This window comes from Halichoerus grypus, chromosome 4, assembly GCF_964656455.1.
Source record: "Halichoerus grypus chromosome 4, mHalGry1.hap1.1, whole genome shotgun sequence".
Lineage (NCBI taxonomy): Eukaryota > Metazoa > Chordata > Mammalia > Carnivora > Phocidae > Halichoerus > Halichoerus grypus.
The window spans coordinates 107,787,058-107,807,937 of NC_135715.1; the positions used below are offsets into that span (position 1 = coordinate 107,787,058).

At 35.3% G+C, this 20,880-nt stretch overlaps 1 protein-coding gene across 2 annotated transcripts in view; it reads right to left on the reverse strand.

The window, feature by feature from the left end:
* LRP1B (LDL receptor related protein 1B) overlaps positions 1-20,880 on the reverse strand; it is a 1,832,840-nt gene that overhangs the window by 1,388,757 nt on the left and 423,203 nt on the right. The gene's annotated exons all lie outside the window — the stretch shown is intronic.

The window sequence follows — 20,880 nt, forward strand, 5'->3', positions numbered from 1 at the left end:
ACACGTGTTCTTCTGGTAGTTTACCATGTACAAGCACCAATCCAAACTGCTTATATACACTATCTCATTTAATTCCTACACCAACTTATGAGAAAATGCATCAACAGCCTCATTTTACAGGGACAACTGAGACATAGTTGTTAAATAACATTCTGAAAGCCATATTTTTGGCAAATGGTTGTGCCAGTATTTAAAGCAGATAGCTTGACTCTGGAACCACTGTATTTAAACACTTTCACTGCTTCTCCATAATCAGAAAAACCCGAGCTTGAACCCCAATTTTTGCTGTTAATTATGGGTAATCAGATTTCCTCACAGAGTTGATGTGAGGAATGTCCCTCATACATGGTGATTATCCCTTCCCATCCTACCTGACACTTCCCAGTTTTAGCACTAAACATCCCATGTCTCAAGAACCTCCTGAGTTCTGGACAAATCTGGAAGTTAGGACACTCCACCTTTACATATGAATGGCGTTTAATGGATTGTTTTTCCTACTCAAATTCATTTTACTAACACATTGTGGTAATGCTACTTCTGTAAAGTTCTTCCACCAATTTCCTTTGATCCCAGTTACTCCTCCAGGAAGAATAACTTTATAACTGCCATTTAGTGTTTACGGTGTGCCAGGCACTATTCATTAACTCAAATGTTATCTTTATGTCACAGATGTGATATAAAACTTTGAAGAACTGAAGCTTCTCTTCCAAGGCTACACATTTGTAAGTGGTGAAGCAAGAACTGAAATGGAGGTCTGTTTGACTCCAAACAGATTTCCTGCTTTTAAGCTTCCTCCATATTTACCACAGTTCTGTTGAGCTAATCATGACAGGTCTGTTCTTAAAATATGTATTGGCTACCTAAGCAATATGACTGGCATTCAAGGCATATTACAATCTGTCCCAACCTATATTGTCAGCTTCATTTTTTTTTCCTTTAATTTAGTAGTAATGGACAACATAGATGGATCTAGAGGGTATTATACCAGGTGAAATAAAACAGACAAAGACAAATACCATATGATTTCCTTTATATGTGGAATCTGAAAAACAAAGGGACAAACAAAAAACAAAAACAGACTCATAAATATAGAGAACTGGTAGTTGCCAGAGAAAAGAGGGGTGGGGATGGGTGAAATTGGTGAGGAGGATTAAGAGGTACAAAATTCCAGTTGTAAAATAAATAAGTCACAGAGATGGAAAGTACAGCATAGAGAATATAGTCAATAATACTGTAATAATGTTGTATGGTGACAGGTGGTAACTACACTTATGATGGTGAGCATTGAGTACAGAATTGTCAAATCACTATATTGTATACCAGAAACTAATATATCAACTATGCTTCAATAAAATTTAAAAAAATTGAATAGTCCATGACAAAGTATATATCAGGAAATATTCATACTGAGATTTAAGTGTGCCTGAGTGAATAAAGTCCAAAATCTTTAGAATAAATCTCATGATCTTTCATGCTATCACACTTAATTATAATACAATCTTTTCACATGTATACTGCCTTTCATTTTCAATGGAATACATATTTTACCCCAACACTGAGGAATAAATTAGGACAATTTCAAGTCTTAATGACTTTACCCATGCTATATCTTTTATTTTTTATTTTTTTTTTTTTAAGATTTTATTTATTTATTTGAGAGAGAGAATGAGAGAGAGAGAGCATGAGAGCAGGGAGGGTCAGAGGGAGAAGGAGACTCCCTGCCGAGCAGGGAGCCTGATGCGGAACTCGATCCTGGGACTCCAGGATCATGACCTGAGCCGAAGGCAGTCGCTTAACCAACTGAGCCACCCAGGCACCCCTACCCATGCTATATCTTTTAAGTGAATTGTCTTCTCCACCATTTTAAAATGCTCACATCCTTCAAGAAGGCAGATGACAAAATGCAAAAGACAGTGTCTCATTCATCTTTGTGTGTTCAGCGCCTAGCACTACACAGGGTATGTAGTAAACTTCAGAAAATATTTCTTGAGTCCAACTGAATGAATTGTCTATAGTCAATAAGCAATGATAACACTAGCCTAAATACTACAACTCAATTCTTAGAGTGGTGAGTTTTCCATTAGACCAACTTGCTTCCAAGTCCTCTGCAGACTGGGAAAAGATCAATTCCATTCCTTGTGCCTCAATTTCTTAAACTGAAAACCATCCTAGCTGATCCCTGGAGTTGTTACAGAAGAAAAGCATTTAAATTTGATTACGATTTCTCGATTCTTTGATATTGCTTCCTAATATCTTGTTAGGCTGAGAAAAGTATGCATTATGTAAAATTCTCATAAAATTAAAAACTTAAGGACCTATTTTTAATCACCTCTAAATCCATTGTATCAATTATACTAATATTTAATTCCAATCACTGCTTAAATGCTTATAATATTGGATTCTATTCCATTCTATCGATAATTTTTAATCTCTACGTTGGGCAATAAATATCCTCTATTACCAGACTTCTAAGTAGCTAAGTAATATGCTATATAGATTTAATTTCAATTCCCTCTTCTTTTTCTGTCCCATTATCAACAGATTGCCAAAATACAAGCAACAAAAGAAATATAAGGACCAAACAAATGCAGATAAGCCATAAATTATAGGTCTCTGAATATATACGAGCATTAGGAAAATCAGTGCAATTTAAATGCATTTGCATTGATGAAGATAGATATACACACTTCTGGAATGGTGGCAGTTTGGCTTATTGCTTGCTGTCTCATATATATCATCACTAGATTTCATCCATGCTAAATGCTACAATGACAGTGAGAAAGGCCAAAGGCCAAGACTAACCAAGGATCACTCCTTTCTACTTCTCATTCTGAACATTCAATGACTAAGCACAAGAGCCCTTACCATTCATTCTCAAAATCCCCAGCTGAGCACTCATAATCCATTCCTAGGAAGGATCAGATACCAATGGTCTATACTCTATTGTGATTTATATTACAGTATTATCATTTCTGGGAATGTTTGATCCTCCAGATCCACCTCCAATATTAGAAATGCCCTGTTTAAGGGATTTGGGACATCAGAGAAAAGTTGCGCCAAGTTTCTGGAGGCACGTCTGCCATCACCGTATGCACAGGGCCTCGCATGGGAAGTTAGTTGTGTCAGCACTGTTGTTGAAAATGTAAGTTATTTTTGTTTGTTTGTTTTATGTCCTTTAGTGAAAAAATATTTATTTAGTGTCTGCTATGTGTCAGGCACTTTGTTATATCCTGTGGATACAGAAATGGACCAAGTGGCAGTCTAGCTATGGTGACAAACATGGGAACATCTGGTCATTATGCAACAAAATGAATGCTATGATGGGGCAATTGTAAAATGCCCAAGAAGTATAACAGGGATACTCAACAGGTATTTACTGAAATCCAGCAAAGTGATACCTATTGTTCTAGGTGCCAAATTTTACACTAACATACTTTCAAATTAGAAAATGAAAATCTTCCAACATTTGTGATAGGTTTTTGGGGGTTTTGTTTTTTTCCTCATTTATAGAAATCTTTGTGTTGCTTCAACCATCGGTTTTGAAATATTGAGGAAAAGTATGATCTAACTGTATGTTAGTCTGAGCAACTTTCAGCCTCAATAAAATGGGAAGGTAAAGGACAAAAAAAGGGGGAGAATCATTTTTTGACCTGTTTTTGCAGATATTTCTCAGAATAAACAACCATCCCCACTCAATAAAATGTTTATCTAAAATATAAAATATATCAGTTCCCAGCTTCTCTAACACCTTGTTTTATTGGTGATATCTTAGGAGAAACACAACAGAGATTCCATCAGGATGCCAGAAAGACCCCCTTTTCACAGGCTACCCTTTACGGGGGTCAAACAAGCAGCAGGAGGAACTGGGTTCTGCCTTCAGGAATAGCAGGCCCTGAGGGCAGAGTGGGAGTTGTTAAGTTTACCCATGGCTCATATAAGAGCTATACATACATTTTAAAACACAATTTTAAAATAATAAAATAACTGTTACGATTTCTGGACTACGTTTCTTTTCTTTCTTTTTTTTTTAGATTTATATATTTCTTCAGAGAGCACAAGCAGGGGGAGTGCCAGAGGGAGAGGGAGAGGGAGAAGCAGGCTCCTCACTGAGTGTGGAGCCTGCTGCTGGGCTTGATCCCAGGACCCTGAGATCACGACCTGAGCCGAAGGCAGACGCTTAACCGACTGAGCCACCCAGGCTCCCCTGGACTACTTTTCTGAAAAATCAACAGTCCTCCCAAAGATATTTTAAGTTTCTATACTGTTTCTTCTGATGTCTTTTCATCATGGTTTTAGTGACCATCTGTTATGCACTGAAATGTGTCCCCTTAAAATTTGTATGTTGAAGTCTTAACTCTCAATACCTCAGAATATGACTGGAATCGGAGACAGGAGCTTTAAATAAGTGATTATATTAAAATGAAGTCTTGGGGTGCATGGGTGGCTCAGATAGTTAAGCATCTGCTTTGGCTCAGGTCATGATCCCAGGGTCCTGGGGAGCCCCGTGTCAGCTCCCTGCTCAGCGGGGAGGCTGCTTCTCCCTCTCCTCCTGCTCCCCCTGCTTGTGCTCTCTCACTCTGTCTGTCAAATAAATAAACAAAATCTTTAAAAAATAAATAAATAAAATGAAGTCTTCAGAGTGGCCCCTAATCCAATTCCACTGGTGTCCTTATAAGAAGAGGACATTTGGACCACAGACAGGAAGGCTGCATATACATAGGCAGAAGACCATGTAAGGACACAGTGAGGAATTGCTGTTGGTAAGTCAGCCTGAAGAAACCAAACTTGCTGACACCTTGACTTTGGACCTCCACCCTCCAGAACTGTGAGAAAATTGGAACCAAGAGAGATTAAGTAGCAGGACTAAACCAAAGATGAATTCGGCTAGCCAGATTAGTTTGGTTATCAAATGTGCAGAAGCAGAGAAAACCAACCTGTAGAGTAAGATGGATGAAGCTGAATTGCAGAGAAAACCATAGAGGAGAGAACAGGTAGAGAGAAAGTAAGAGATAGCAAGAATGACAGTAAGAGAGCAAGACATAGGACATAGCTGCCCCCACTCTTGTCCCTGGATTTGGTAGATCTCTGTTCTTCGAGTTCCCTGAAATACCTCGGAAACCTTAAATAAAATTCTCCTTAACACAGAAGTCAAACTTAGATAAGAATATAAAATACACAAAAGTTCTTAGTGATATTCCCAGGCTCTTTTCTCTCCGGGACTAAAGTCCTACTCATGGTTTTCTGATTCTCTCTGAGATCTTCTAATCCAGATACGAAGGGACATATTATTCAGTTCACTGTTCCTCCATTTAAAACCTTGCTCCACCCATAGTTTAATGTGACTTTAAGCCAACTTCACCTATCTCAAGAGCAATTACATTTTTTAAATTAATTTATCTATTTGAGAAAAAGTGCAAGCAAGTGGGGGAAGGGTAAAGGGAGAGAGAGCATCTCAAGCAGACTCCCCACTGAGCGGGCAGCCAGACTTGGGGTTTGATCCCCCGAACCCGAGATCATGACCTGAGTGGAAATCATGAGTCAGACACTTAACCAACTGGGCCATCCAGGCACCCCAATAGCATTGACATTTTAAATGTAGCTATCACACACATACACTCACATACTTTTGGAACTGTGGGGGAAAAATGAACTTTAGTTAACTCCTTTGAATTCATAGAATATATAAGATTGCTTACCACACCCACACAAAAAGTTAGGACTGCCAAAATCACTTAAAAACCAAATGCATATGGATGTTTATTTTTAATTATAATTAATGTGAAAAGTAACTTTCTCTGGGAACATTAATTTTCAATATGATGCCAACTGGAACCTCAGAAAATTTGTAAACAGAAAATTTTAGATTCCTGGGAACCATACAGGTGGTTACTACCCTAAATAACACCATTTTCATTTAATGAAATGTTATTTAAAAATGACAACAACCAAGTTATTATTTGCATACTGTAAGATTGTACCAAATATAACTCATAGAGCACAAAAAAATTGGCTGTTATAGTGAGTAAGCTACCAGTGGCCTCCCTTTATATATCATTACTCTGACTTATAAATGGGAATAATGGGACCTACCTCATTATGATACGATTATGATTTAATGAGATAATCTATGTAAATCCCAACAGTTGCTTGCCCATAATAAGTGGTGTTAACCATGGTTATTAGTACATGTCCTCGAGGTATTGTGGTATACACACAGACAGTTATTATCTCAATTCTATTTGGACATAAAAGTAAATCTTACTATTAACACTCCTTTAAAATTTTTTATTATTAATTTTTGTTAAAATCTTTCTAAGCATCAAAGACAGAGAAATGAGGAGTCCTAAAAAGAGGGCGGCTCCAATCCAGCTTTCAACTGACTGTGAATCTTCTTGAGGTCCAAAGACCAGTTTGCAAAATAGCCAAGTCATTCTTAAATTTGTGTATATTTTAAAATATAGTTTTAATTCAATGACAAAGCTATTAATGAAATAAACGTACAGTTTATGCAAGTGAACACTTCTTTAAATACTTCTCCAAAGTGCATTTGAGGAAATGGTAGGGCTATAATGTTCAGGCAATGAGTAGAATATAGCATAATAAATGCTATATCCGTTAAACAGCAATGTTAATGCCAGACCAGGTTCAAATTCAATAAAACTCAGCTTTAATGTAGAAAGCCTTTTGTGAGCAGTTATTAGTTAAAATGAATTCTTTTATGACCTTAGTAAATTGCCAAATTGCTGGAATAAAGCCACCCAAATAACATTTAATTTTAAACCGAATAGAATGAGATGTCACAATATAAAAAAAGAATGAGAAGGAATATATTTCAAATACATGTATTTATAGTCTTGGGTGAAAATATTTTTAAGTGATATATTTATAAATGATAAATATTTTTTATTTGTCTTGTTCTATGTTTGAAGATCAATCAAGTTATCAATCAGCCGTATATGCCATGTATTTTCCCATCTTGGCATCACAAGTTATAGAAATTTGGTGTCCCGACATGATTGAGTCATGATGATTTCCTACCTGATTTGCTGTCTTTAACCCTGAGCAGTAAGATTTGTCAGTGGAGTGCTATAGCCTACCTCTGGCCATGGTCATTCCCTTAAGCTTACTCCAGTTTCTTCTCCTCCTTGGGTGTGCAAGCACCACTGTGAACTTACGGAAACACCAATGATTTGAATAAAGTCAGGAGAAAGAGGGATAAAATTTAGACTAGAAGTACCTCAACACTCAGTGTGAATAACTATGCTAGGCATATGAACTTTGTTTTTTTGCATCTAAGTTTCCCTCTTGTATTTGGAACCACTAAATGAAATAACATAAGAAATTGTTCTTAATAGGTATCTGTTGGATGAGATGATGGCTATATTGATGAATGTTATTGCTAATAACCACTACTACTCAAAACATGATGTACTCTCTTAATAAGTGGCATGGCTCTCTTTGCTTCCATGGCAATTGTTTTTAAATTAATCTAGAAGCAGCTTATCTCCTTAGGCAGTTTAATTCTGTTGTATTTATTTAGGCTTTAAAAGTTCACATCAAAAGGTAAAATGGCTGTTTATTTGCCAATTCTTCTTCTTTTTTGATCTGAATATACCTATTTATTATTTATACTTTTCTTTCTCCAAAGAAATTTCCATGTTTTAGCTTCGGGCTTCAGATGACTTTCTGTAGGCAGAGACTTAGAAACCACCCATGAGCTGGAGGGAAGCTGCACTTCATTGAGTAGGGATCAGAGTTGGAGCGAAATGAGAAGTACCTTCAGACAGGCAAACTAGGACAGGGTTCACACCATCCAGAATACTAGCAGACGGTGAAATGCAGATTTGCTTTCCTCAGGCAAAATAAGACTAGAAGTATGCAGGACAATGTGATGGGTTCAGATGTATATAGAGAGAACTGATTAAAAAAAAAAAAAACCCAAAAACACTTGACTTGGAGAGGTAGCTAGATGTCTCAACACACTTGAACAGCTTAACAATAACCCACAACCCTCGGACCAACTAACACACTTGAATAATTCCAAGATAGCTAAAGCATTTTGATTATGAATTTTTGTTTTATGCCTTTTTTTTAAAGGCATTTTTTAACCAAAGCTTCAGTGCAATAAAGGATATTGGACTAGCATGACCCAAGTTTGTTTCTGGAATCACACTCTTTGTAATAGTCCACCAAAGTGGACAAGTAGATTATTTCAGAAATATTCATGTTTGCCTCACAATGAACAAGGTTAGCAATTTCCATGCTTTCTTCACTTATAACAAAAGAGCCTACGTCAGTACTGTTGTAGTACTGCAACAGAGAACTAGTCTTTGCTTCAAAGACACCCGTGGCTAAAACAGATTACCAACAATGTGGAAAGTTTACTTTGTGTACTGGGCTACAGAGCTAGCCAGGTGCTATTTGTTTGATAGTCAAAGTCAAGGAACCTGAATTCAGATAGAACTCTGGAGCTCACTTCCGGTGATGGGGATCTGGGTTAGAAATACACACAATTCCTCAACGAGTGTTGGTAAAGCACACATCCCTGGGGCAGAACACAGAATAAGGAAAGAAGGTCGCAAGGTTCTCCATAACCTTGTAAAAGCCAACACTTTTTTTTTTTTTTTTTTTAACACTTCTAAGATCACTCTCTCACCAGAGAACAGTGTTTCTGCATTCAGCACAGAGCTATAAAGGGGATTAGAAGCACTCCTTAAAATGTTCAACAGCCTCAGCAGCAAAATTGTAGTGCCTAAGTCCTATAATTTGGAGAACAGGTATTTTTATGCCTTAGCAAGCTTTATATTTTATTTCACTTTTGAGAGTCACAGATGCTAGTGTTTTAATGAAAATTTCTTTTGCAAAAGTGACAATATCTATGTTCCCCTCCTCCTCCCCAGGGAAATAACTCTTGTTTTAGGCTAGAACTCCAGTATGAATATAATGCTTGGAGAAAAATACATCATTTAAAGTAATAAAGAAGAGTTCCAGGAAGGATCAAGAGGAAAATAAACTATATCAGCAACAAAGTTTTAAGTTGCAATTTAAGGTGATCAGCTAACAGGAACTTGCTTGAAAGGAAGGCTACTTGCTCTGCGTATGTTTTTGTCATTTGCAAAAGCTAAAAAATCTGCTAAAGCCAAGTGGTTTTGGCGGCCTGCAATCTTTCTATAGCATGCTGTGCTCAGTTATGTTCAGTGACTAAAGGCAATAATGTTTTGATTCTAGACTAATACGTCTAGCTCTGCAATTGATTGTAAGCCACTTTATGAGACAGTCTGAAATCCTTCCTGTGTCTACTAGTCTTGATGAGCTCCTTAGCAAAATAAATTAGCAATCTTGAAGCTTTCCCCCCCCGACTTTCCTACTGCCAAGACTTTCTAAATAAACCCTCTGTATTTTCTCCCCCAGCGTGAATCACAGGTGGGGTTGCAATTCAGAGTTGCTGGTGTTTAATTTGGGTCTAGGTGTTTAGGTGCTCATGCAGTTCTCAGCAATATCTTCTCATTTGTACTTGCTTGACCTGATTTGATTTCATTTTTATTTTCTTAAAGCTCAGAGGTAGGGTATAAATGTCAATAAAAATTAATCTCTGGCCAGTACTAACCTCAAAGGACCTTTTCTATCTTAATAGCCCAGAAAGCAATTTTCTCTCAACTAATTTGTAACTATTTATTAACTACATATTAAGATTATTCTGGACTAAGACTATCTATTTTGTTTTTGTTTTGTTTTTTTAATTTGAGTTGCTGAAAAGTCAAATGTTATGGGATGGGTAATAGTGAACCTGAATGATTGTTGTTATACCAAATACTGCTGTTTATGGTGAAAAATACATATTTTCCTCCAGAGCATTTCAAGCTGATCAGTGGTGCTGACTTGACTGATCCCGGTGACAAAACTCCTGTGTTATTCAAATGCCAGGTGCCACACTTAGTGGTGGCATCAGCTCATGCCACCTTGGCTTGCCAACATAACTCAGTGTATCTTAAATGGAAACAGCAGTTAAAGCTGATTCAATCTGAGGCCACTCTTCTGAGACTGTCGATAAAGGAGTCCACAGATGCTAAGTGTCACCTTGGCTTAGGACTGAGGATAGCTGCTCTCTCTAAAGGAGATGCTGATCAACACATTTGCCCCAGGTCATGGGACAGATATACCAAATTCAATACACTTTTGGCATATTTGTACACTATTAATTATAAGCAAAAGAATATAGTCTATAGCTAATACTGAAAATGATGATGATCAACTTAAATTTCAAATTAAATAAAGGCTTTAAACAAAGGATACAATCATGGCTAATGTTGAAACAAAGCTATAATTGATGTGGCTCCTTCTATGAGATGTAGGGGACAATTTTTTGCTTCTTTGGAAAACCATTCAACTGTACCTGAGGGTAAAAAAGATTAAAAAAAAAAAAAAAAAAAAAAGGAAAGGAGGTAGAGAAGTATATGTTGATATTGTTAACCCTGCCAGAGCTACGCATAGAAAATGAACACTGTGGCCAAGGCTAAAGTATCAAAAGAGAGTCAGCCGAAGAAATTATCAGAGCTTGTAAATCACAAGCCCAGCTCTGCATTTTGGGGATGTGCGGACGGTCAGAGGACCTGGTAACACTGCACGTCGCTGGAGCTTTTCACATGAAAGGAGAAATCAGGCACCACCGGCCACAAACTTACAAACTGCCAAGGCCCAGTTCTCCTTTTCCTCCCTAGACCTCAGGCTGACGGGTATTTTTTTTCATGCCCTACCACGCTGCTGTTTCTCCTTGCTTGACTGCCTTTGGTGATAGCTTAACCCCTGTGTCTCAGATACAGGATTATCTAATGTGTTGAGCTTAGTGCATGGCACTAAGTCTACCTCCAAAGGAAGAATAAAGTCTTCTGGGCCTGAGTCTCAGATTCTGTGTAGGAAGGATCCTGCAGACCTGTAGCACTTCCCACATTTGTGACAATTTTATGTGTGCCCTTAGGTACTCGATGACATTGATTAAAAAGTCTTTTCAACCTCATGGTGTGGGCTGAGACTTGGGATTGAAAGCACGGACTCATGGGTAAAGAAATATCCAAAATGCCACAGCTGTGTTGTATCTGTTGTAGTAATGGTGTGAAGGGTCAGAAATAAGAGAAAGAACACCTCCTGAGATATTCAAAACATTAGTCTGCGTAGAAGTTACCTTACAGCAGAGCAGAGGAACAGGAGAGTGAACCAGGATAAGAAATGATCAAACATTTCACATTGTGTCAATTACTTCCAGAAAAAAGAAAGTCAACAATTTGTGTACCTTCTTCAGAAGGAAGTTGGGGGAGGGGCACAGTACAACGATTACAAAAAACCCCAACAGATTAATCTTGTCAGTGACTAAAGACTAAATGTTTTTAGAATTTTCAATATGATGGAAATAAATACTGGGTATATTGCGTAGGGGGCTAAAGAAATTAAAGCAAGTTTAATAGAAGTTCAAAAATAAGTTTATTTAAAAAAATAAACTTTCTATTTTTCCAAGATTTTCTTTAGTTTTCAAGAATCAACGTCAGTCAGAAAGGGGGCTTGCAAAATATTACCTCAGACAGACATCACTGTTACCTCTGACATTAAATCTAGTAATACAAGGGTATGCAGGTATAACTGGAGAAGCCGAGTAGTTTCAAAATAGGTTTAAGAGCGACAGTGTACTAACCTCAGCCTAATCTCACATTTCTCTTTTGCTCTGTTTCTTGGCACCCTTTCATTTTAGTTTTGGCTCTTTGCATCAAGAGAACAAATTGTAAAGTAATAACAAGGTGAGTCAGGAACATGTGATGGTTCCAGCTCAGCAACTTGCTAATCATAAGGTCTTAGACCAGTCACTTTGCTTCTGTGGGCTTCGTTTGCTTCTGTGGATTTTGCTCATTCATAAGAGGCTAAATAAGGACCATGCCAATATTTTCAAGCCTTTACAACATATGTCTACTGGTATGAGACTCAGTGATTTTGGAAGGGAGAAAAAAGAACTAAACCAAAAATAAATGAGTAAATAAAAGAAAAATTCTTTAATATCTCACATAAAATTTACATTTACTTCCACGATATATTGGTGTATAAAAATAAAATGTTTCACATAGGCCTCTATAAAAAACAAACAAAACCCTGCCATCTCTTTTTTTCTTTTCTTTTCTTTTCTTTTCTTTTTTTTTCAATGCTGAACAGATAATTTTTAGAAAATTGTGCTGGATGAAAGAGAGCCATTACCAAAGATCAGGGGCAATGTTAAGATAAATTATCTATTCTTCTTTGTATACACTGTTTTAGAACCTTGGTTTACATACATGCATGGATATAAGGGGTAGCAGTACATTTTTTAAAACTTCTTTGTAAACTATGTTGCCGAGAAGAGATGACTTGAATAGAGGGGGAAAAATGTATAGTAGAACATTTTCAGAATTACTGTTGTTGGCAATGTTAAATTGTTTTTTACTGAATAGTAAGACTGCTTGTCATAGAGTGGACGCAAAATGTCTCTAATCTTTCATCTTACACCTTTTACCGCTCCTTTTATTAAGTATTCCATCTAAAGACTCTTTTTTTCAGTATGGAAAGATGGCTAATTTACATTCTTCCTTGTTTCCACATCATTACTTAACCTAATCGCACGTAAATGGCTAGTGTCCTATAACTTAGACTATCCATGACCTCATCACCTAGCTCTCAAGCTTCATTTCCATTGCTGTCTGTCATTGTCACAATTTTGGCTTCAAGATGTTGATTTATTTGTGGTTGGCTTGAAAAAATATTTACCAAATGAGCCAGTTTTTATCATGAACTATAAATTTGTTGATTCAGGGCTGTAAATACTTACATTCTTCCCTTCTCCCATATGCAAAGTAATAAATCAATCGTAAGTTGGAAGACAGTTTTCAGTACATTTCTCTTGCTTGGTAATTCATATCTGCGAACTTACAGTTTTAATTATCACATTAAGATCATTGAAAGATAATCAAGTGGATGGTCTTTTGACACATTCTCTCCAGTGAGGCTACCTTGGTCGTTCAGGCATTCAGGGTATAAACTGGCTACCAGTCCCAGAATTTTCCTTCTGATAAAACTGTACCTATCTATATACAAGCTTACACTGTGTTTAGTTAACATCGTGCTTGCAAACAAACAAACAAATAAACCTACTTGAATATTTTATCAGACTCATAAGTTACCTTGATAATAAAGACAAATTTGCTAAATCATTAACTTCCACCCTGTCATGGCTCTAAGATAAAGGATGAAATTAATCTATGAGTCACATTAATATGCATTCTTTGATTGTGTTGTTTGAAAGAACTTTTTTTTAAGCTTAGCTGCCTCTTTTGTTTCATTCCAAACCTATTCAATCATGTATATGGCTTCGGCCTGTACCTAATATTTATGTATTCTACTTCACAACCAAAGAGGATGCTGAAACTGATTATAGATGAATCTTCAAGGGTATGTTTCTTGCTAATGTTTTCTTCATCATGTTTCTTTATTTACCAAAAATAATTTCTTCGTGTGCTTTTAATCCAAAACTTGCATAACTGATTTTTAAAACATGACAAAATAATCTATAATGTCATTTTTGCTCTTATATTTTATTCTTAAGTTTCCAAGTACTCATATCTTTAGATAGACTGTTGTTGTTACTTAGTATCAATTTACTAATAATGACTGAGTTAGTGCTATTGAGTTCTTGATGGTCAAGCAGACTATAAAAGCCCCCAGAACAAGACCAAAATCAGTCAGAGTCCTTTGAGATACTAGATTTTCTGCACTTCAATATGTTGCATATTTTCATTGATTTCTAGCTAACCTATAAAAATTATTGTTTTTAATTTGGATCAATGTATACCATTTATATATATATTTTTTTCCATTTTAAATACAAAAAATTAGATATAAATCTTTAAAATACAGATTCTGCCCCCCCCATCAAAGTCAGAGAATTTCATTCTTCAGGAAAAGTAAGCAAAACTATCTATGTGTTCAAAATACATTACCTGGCAAAAGTAGGATGAAAAAAATGAACTGATTTGAGATTACCAAATTTTCTTGATGCAAACAAATTGTGAAAAAATAACCAGTAGAGTGCAAAATACCTTACTCCCCCAAAATGTGTATGGCTGCCTGCTGAGTCAACCACATCTTTCATCCAGACCACCAAAACAACAACTAAACCACACTTTCCATTTCTCTGTTCCAGCAGACCCAGTCACAGGCCCTAGTGAACCAGAGTCCTGAAGAATCTCTTCCTGTGGTCTTACCTGCATAAAACAATGTCTCCCTCTAAGCTTTAAGTAAAATTCAGAAGTCTGGAGAATACCTAGATGTCTCCTGTAGGTCTCTACAAACTGCAGGAAGATCTACTTCCCCTGAAGAAGTGAGGGACGGCACTCAGTCCCTTCATGAACTGAAGCCCCACAATTAGACATCTTTGGTGCCTGCCTATTTAGATCATATTAGTACAAGTGATTTATACTTACCTGATTGTGTGTTTATTTTATTAGTGATCTTTACCACTTTCTCTTTAGAGCAATGCATGTTCATTGTAATTGGTAAAACAATGTAAAAAAAAAAAGTAATACATGTTGCACAGAGGCAAATTTGCTTTACTCTTTGGGTTCATTTGGATATAACTGTATAGTAGAGTAATATTCTCCAGGGTCGTTTATAAAAAGTACCCCAACCCAAATGAAGTATTTATTCATAAACAGAAACTAAAAAGAAAAGATAGACCAAACATAGTTTGGGATGACTTTGTTTCTTTTATGAGAAGGGTAGCCTTGACCTTTTTTTTTTTCTTTTTTACTTTATTTTTAAAGCTGTTTCTTAGGAGCATGATTATTTAAATGGCCTACCAAAAGATGTATTGATAAAACAATGATAGGACTCTTTAATTCTTCTGTAGAGAAAACTGTTTTTTCCCCTATATTTGTAGTCCATGACCTAGTGTCTCCCTTCAAATTATCACCTCGAGGCCATTCTAGAAAATGTCCTAATGTTCTAAAATACGAATGAGCACTAGAAGCAAAACAAAACACAACAACAACAATAACAAAAAACAAAAAACATTCTCACACCATCCACTTAAAATTCACCAAAACTGTGAAAAGCAATCAGGCCAAGTGGTAAGTTTATAAGTAAATTTATCTTTATAATGCTTTCAGTTATGGCTAGTCCTCATATTTTCCAGAAAGGCAAAAATAAAGAAAAAGTCAAATGATTACTGGAAAGATACAATATTAATAGGACCTTTAACAGATAAGAAAAAAAATAAATCTGTATCTCTATGATTTGATCATATTTTGGGAAACTGACTTAAATATGTTTCATGAGAAGATAATGTTTAATGAAATTTAACAACATGTATCTTAAATTTTTCTCCCTTAAATAACCAACAGCAGACACATACTAACAGAAAACAAACTACATGAGTGTTCATCTGCCTTAAAATTTTGATAAAATCACCTTTTACCTTTATTTGAAAAGGTAATGTTTTCTATGTAAATAACTTTTTAGAAGCTTTGATCTGTTATAATTTCTAGCACCATATAATTCAGGGTAAAAGTGGGCAAACAAAAATTCATTGAATCTTTAAGTATGAAAGGGATGTGAAACGTAGAAGACCAAAGACCAGAATATTGGAAAGGATTTTTTCATATCACAACATTCCTTCACCACTTATCTCGTGCCTGCTCTGTACCAGACAACACGTAAAACCAAAAATTATAATACAGATAATGTCTAAAACTGACAGAGGAACACTCTATGCCCAGTGAATTTAAACCAAATTCACACCCTAACCTGTAAGACTGAAAATCCAAGGCTGATACTTTTTTGCTCTAGTGGCTGTGGAAAGGCTGAATGTACAGTATTTTTTTTTAAAAAACAATCTTCATCAAATACATTAATCTGGAAAAAATGAAGACACTGGGACATATTTAATCCTTAAACATAGAGGACAGATCATAAAAAATATAAAGGAAGAAAGAAACCAAAATAAGATAGGATAGCAAGGATGAAGAGCAGTGAGGTGGAAAGAAAATTTCTGGGTGGGAAAATAAGTCATAGGATTCAGGCTATTAAATGTTGCCAGTGTAGTTGATCTTTCCTTCTAACCATTGTTTAGTTAAGAGAGACTGTTTTCCCTAAGTACCCAGGTCAGGGATAAGAAAAGAATCAGGGAAAATAAGGAGATGTTAATGACTGCCATGGGTTAAATGAAAATGAATATTAAAATTAGACTCTCCCTTTCTTAAGGAGTTAAAAGCTGAAGTAGAGAAGGTGAGGGGTTTTTGACACCTGACATGGCGCCAAAGTTACAGTGTTGGGGATAAGGTAGAGCAAATGTCTCTTAACCTATGTTAAGAGATTGGTGTGAGTTCCTTAGAATTGGAGGTAAATGAACATTTAGATAAGATATAATGGATAAAGCCTAAGAACCAATGAGAGATTTAAGGTAGATGTCTATTTTCAGTAAGGTCTTAATATTGAGAGCTATAAATATGATTCTGTTAATGACATTTGGTAATACCAAGAATATTAGAAGTTGCTTTAATACAAAAAAGATGAATTTTAATAATATATACAGTTGAGCAAGAAATTATGCTAAAGTATCACTAATGGGATCCTTAATGGGAATACCACTCTTAATGGAAAAGTATTCAAATTTCGGGCAAAGGACCAAAAAACTTGAAGTAATTCAAGGAATTGTAACATTGAAAAGTCAAAATGTATATGTATAATGCATAAACGTATAAAATTATAAATTCTTTCCTAGAATTTGCTTTGTTTTCATTTAACTTATTAAATGGCAAACAGGATGGGAGAAGTAGAGTAAAAATGATAGAAAGGATTCCAGTTTAATTTAGACTATTTTGTCTTGTGTTCGTCAAAATAATATCCTGAATTTGTTTAAAAAATTTTGCTTTTGATAATCATACATTTGTACTTTTCATATTCAGAAGAGCCCTCTTTAAAATTAAAAAAAAAAGTTAAATTAAGATAATAGAAACTACTAATTTTAAACCAATTACATTTCCAGACAAGATAGGAGGATGATCCCCAGCTATAGATGCTGCTCCCCATACCATCCCTGCAACATTTTAGGTCTCTTGGTAATCAGTTATAGAAAATTAAACGTAGTTTAGGAACGATTATGAAGGAAACTTGACACATGTATCATAAATTTCATCCCTAAGTTGAATTTAAGTAATTGGAAATCCTTGAACTTTCTGAGTTACCCTTTTAGTTATATTAGTACACATCAGTCAGAGTTGGCACTGCTGGTTAAAACACAAACAAAAACAAACCAAAAAACCTGCAAATTAGTGAGAGTTCATCTTACAGCATTTCTTCCAAGGGGTTGAATTTAAGGTTTTCAAGAATTTAATCCTTTCAAGAATAAATTTAGCTTCTTCCAATTTTAGGAGAAATCTTGTGAATTGCCATGTCATTACATCAATGATTATGCAAGTAGTAATCTATTCAGTGTGAAATGCTGACTGATTAAAAGGTTATCAGAGATCAGAATGGTAAACATTTCAGAAGGATCACTAATCAAGAGAAAATATTCATTGAAGTTATTAAAGTATAGTGATTAATTAAACTTGCAAAAAGTAACAATAAAGAAGAATTTTGAATTTTATTAGCAATAACGGGGATTTTGTAACTTGGTAAATAAGATTAAAAAAATAAGTCTCAAATACAGACAAGAATAAACTAGTCTTTTTGGTTGGGATGATACAGCAAATGATTTAGAATGGGTTTTCCCTTTGAAATAGTTATTTTATTTTTAGAGATTTGGTCTCAGGGCAAATTTGATAAAACAAAGAATTTAGGTTTTGGCACCTACCGACCTGATTTTGAATTCTAACTACTTTCAAACTATTTGTCATTGATTAATTTGTAAAACTCAATGTAGTTATTTTTAATCTGTAATGTTTCCTCATCTACAATAAGAAGGCAGTAATCCTTACTCTGCAAATTGAAGAATGTATGTAAACTAAGAATATGTATGTAAAATTCCTAGCACATAGTACGTGCTCAGCAAAAGTTATTATTACTCTTCTGTACATGGGGTATGATTTATCATTTTCCATACAAAGTATAATTTATAAAAAGAAAAATTAGAAATTATAAATTGTCTAGAGTATGAGTTCTGTATAATAAAACATTAAATATTATGTATAATAAAAGTTCTGTATAATAAAACATTAAATATTATGTATAATAAAACATTAAAAATCATGTCACAGAAAAATATTTAAACGGCACAGAAATATATTCATGATGTCTTGTTTGGTGAAAAGTGGTACAAAATATGTGTATTGTATGATCCCATTATCACTTTTAAAAATATGAATACATACATATATATACATACAATTGAAAAGATATGAACTAAAAGTATTAATTGTGATTATCTTTGGGTAAGAGGTGATTTATTTAAAAATTTTTCCGTATCTTGATTTTCCAAATTATACTTTAAACATGTTATTTTTGTAACAAGAATATATAATAAGTGCTATTTCTTTTTAAATTAGGGTTCTGAAATACTAAGTTTCCTATAATATTCATTTTAGGAAACATGTTACTTGGTTAATTTGGAAATACCATTCATTATTTGTGAAGTTATAGTGAATTGGGGTAATATGTGAGGTAAATATTGTAATCTATTTCAAACATCATTAGGAAAACAAGCCTGGAAATCACTCCTCAGTAACATCAACCTTTAGTATATTAACGAATACATATTATGAAAGAAAATCTGTAACTCTCCAGAAAATATTGGAATCAAAAGAAATAAAATAGTATGGCTTTTGAAAAAATAAATCCAACCAGTCAGGTTCAACAGATTTTTTCCCTGAAAGTAGTAACAGAATTAGTGGCTTACAAGAACACAGTTAAAGCATGTGATGGGATAACTTACGAGGTCTGTTCATAGAATTGATTCAAAGTTGAAGTGGAAGCAATTTTCTACCCGATAAATTGAAGATGGAAAATAAGAATACATGAAAATATTTTGAAGAATGGGGAGTTATTTGGCAGAACCGGCATATGTTGCACATCGTCTGATTTCATATCTGTACTTGTGATCTAAAATTGGGTTATAAGTAGTACGTTTATAAAAAAGCAGTTTACACTAATTTGAAAAGCCTTACAACTGACACAGAGGGAAAAATTTACCCCTGCAAAGCCAGTAATATACAGAGAGAACTAAATGACCTAAAATGTGTTGTTTTGAAAAGGAAACAGAGAAAAACAATCATGAGAAAAAATTGCTTAGCTTATCTTCGAGAAGGTAATAGTTGGCAAAAGGTGATTATTGTATGAACCATACCTGCACAGACCCATCAATTCTTAGATTGGTCCTGTGAGGTAGGTTTTATTCTCTCCATTCTACAGATGAGGACCCCGAGGAACAGAGAGGTTATATAATTGGCCCAAGGTCACACAGTTAGAGGCAGAGTCAAAATTGGGTCTACCTGGAATATTTCCTTCTGTCAAATTTCTAGAGCTCCTTGCACTGTGCAGCAGTAATTGGATACAGGTCTGCAGTATGACTCACTAGCTAACCTGCCCAGCATCTTTCTACTTTCTAGTACAACTAAGGAGCTACACTGACTGAGACAACATGATTTAAGAGATTGACATAGAATTAGGATTTTAGTCCTGGTAATTCCACCTACAAGATGTGTGATCTTGACTTAATTAAAATCTGGTGTCCGTTTCTATGTCCCCAAATTAAAAGGAATAGGATAATTTCTTCTCTTCTTTCCAGGTCTAATATGTGAGTCTCATCTCAAAGCCATTACTTCATGTATCTTTTAAAATGTGTTCTAAGTCCTAGAGAAGGGTTATTAAAGAAAAAAGAAAAACAGTTCTGAATTGAATTTGACAAGACACTATGATGTGGGCTGTCCACAGAGACTCCCCACCTTGTGCAAAAACTACCAAGTTGTCATAGTAAGAGAAACTTGAAGGGAAGGAGCATTGGACTTTTTCTTTTTCTTGTCTTTCTCTATTTTGAAACTTCTAGTCTATGATTTTCTCCTGGAAAACAGTACTTTTAGCACTATAATCAGGGGAAAGAAAAGCCCATATTCTAGAGAATAGTAGTATTTTCCAAGAGTTGTAACACAGCTTCTGAAGGTGGCATAGCTGGGGGAAAATCTTAGGAAGAGGAACTTGGCAAAGGAGAGTGTAGAGAGAAAGGAGGTAAGAGCTTGTAAAATAAAGGTCACCTCAGCTGCCCTGCACCTGTCTACCTAGTACTCTGTTCAAGTTGAAGATTCTCACTCACTCTTCACAAGGGCTGGAAGATCTAGCTAGGACAACGGCCTCTACCTCCGGCTTTGTTCTGAGGCATGCCAGTCCCTGGGCATGATCCTACCCTCCAAATGTAAGCCTGCTTGGAATTGGGAGCCTCCACAAGTCGTCATAAAGAAGAATGCCTAGGGAATGATTCCGTTTTTTTGTTTTTTGTTTTTTTTCTTTTTACCTTTTTTTTTTTTTTCCCCAGCAAGTAGAAATTCAAGGCTCTGAGGAAGAAAGATAAAATTCAAGTTAAGCTAATCTTTTCTATTGTCCTAAAGTTAAGAAAAACTAGACTGAATCACCATGGGAGTAAATCAGAGCCATTTACAAACTTATTCCTGAAATTGACTTTTGTATCCACTTGCTATTCAGAAGTTAATTTGACAGTAGCAATGCAAAGTCAGTGGGAAGCAAATTCAACACTTTCGGCGTCTTAACTAGCATCACTATTAAAAGGCCATTTGTGGTCACTATGTTAAATTCACGTTTGAAATATTGCAGACATACTGTTTTTACTTCACTTTGGTCTGGAAAGACCCCTGTTCCCATAGG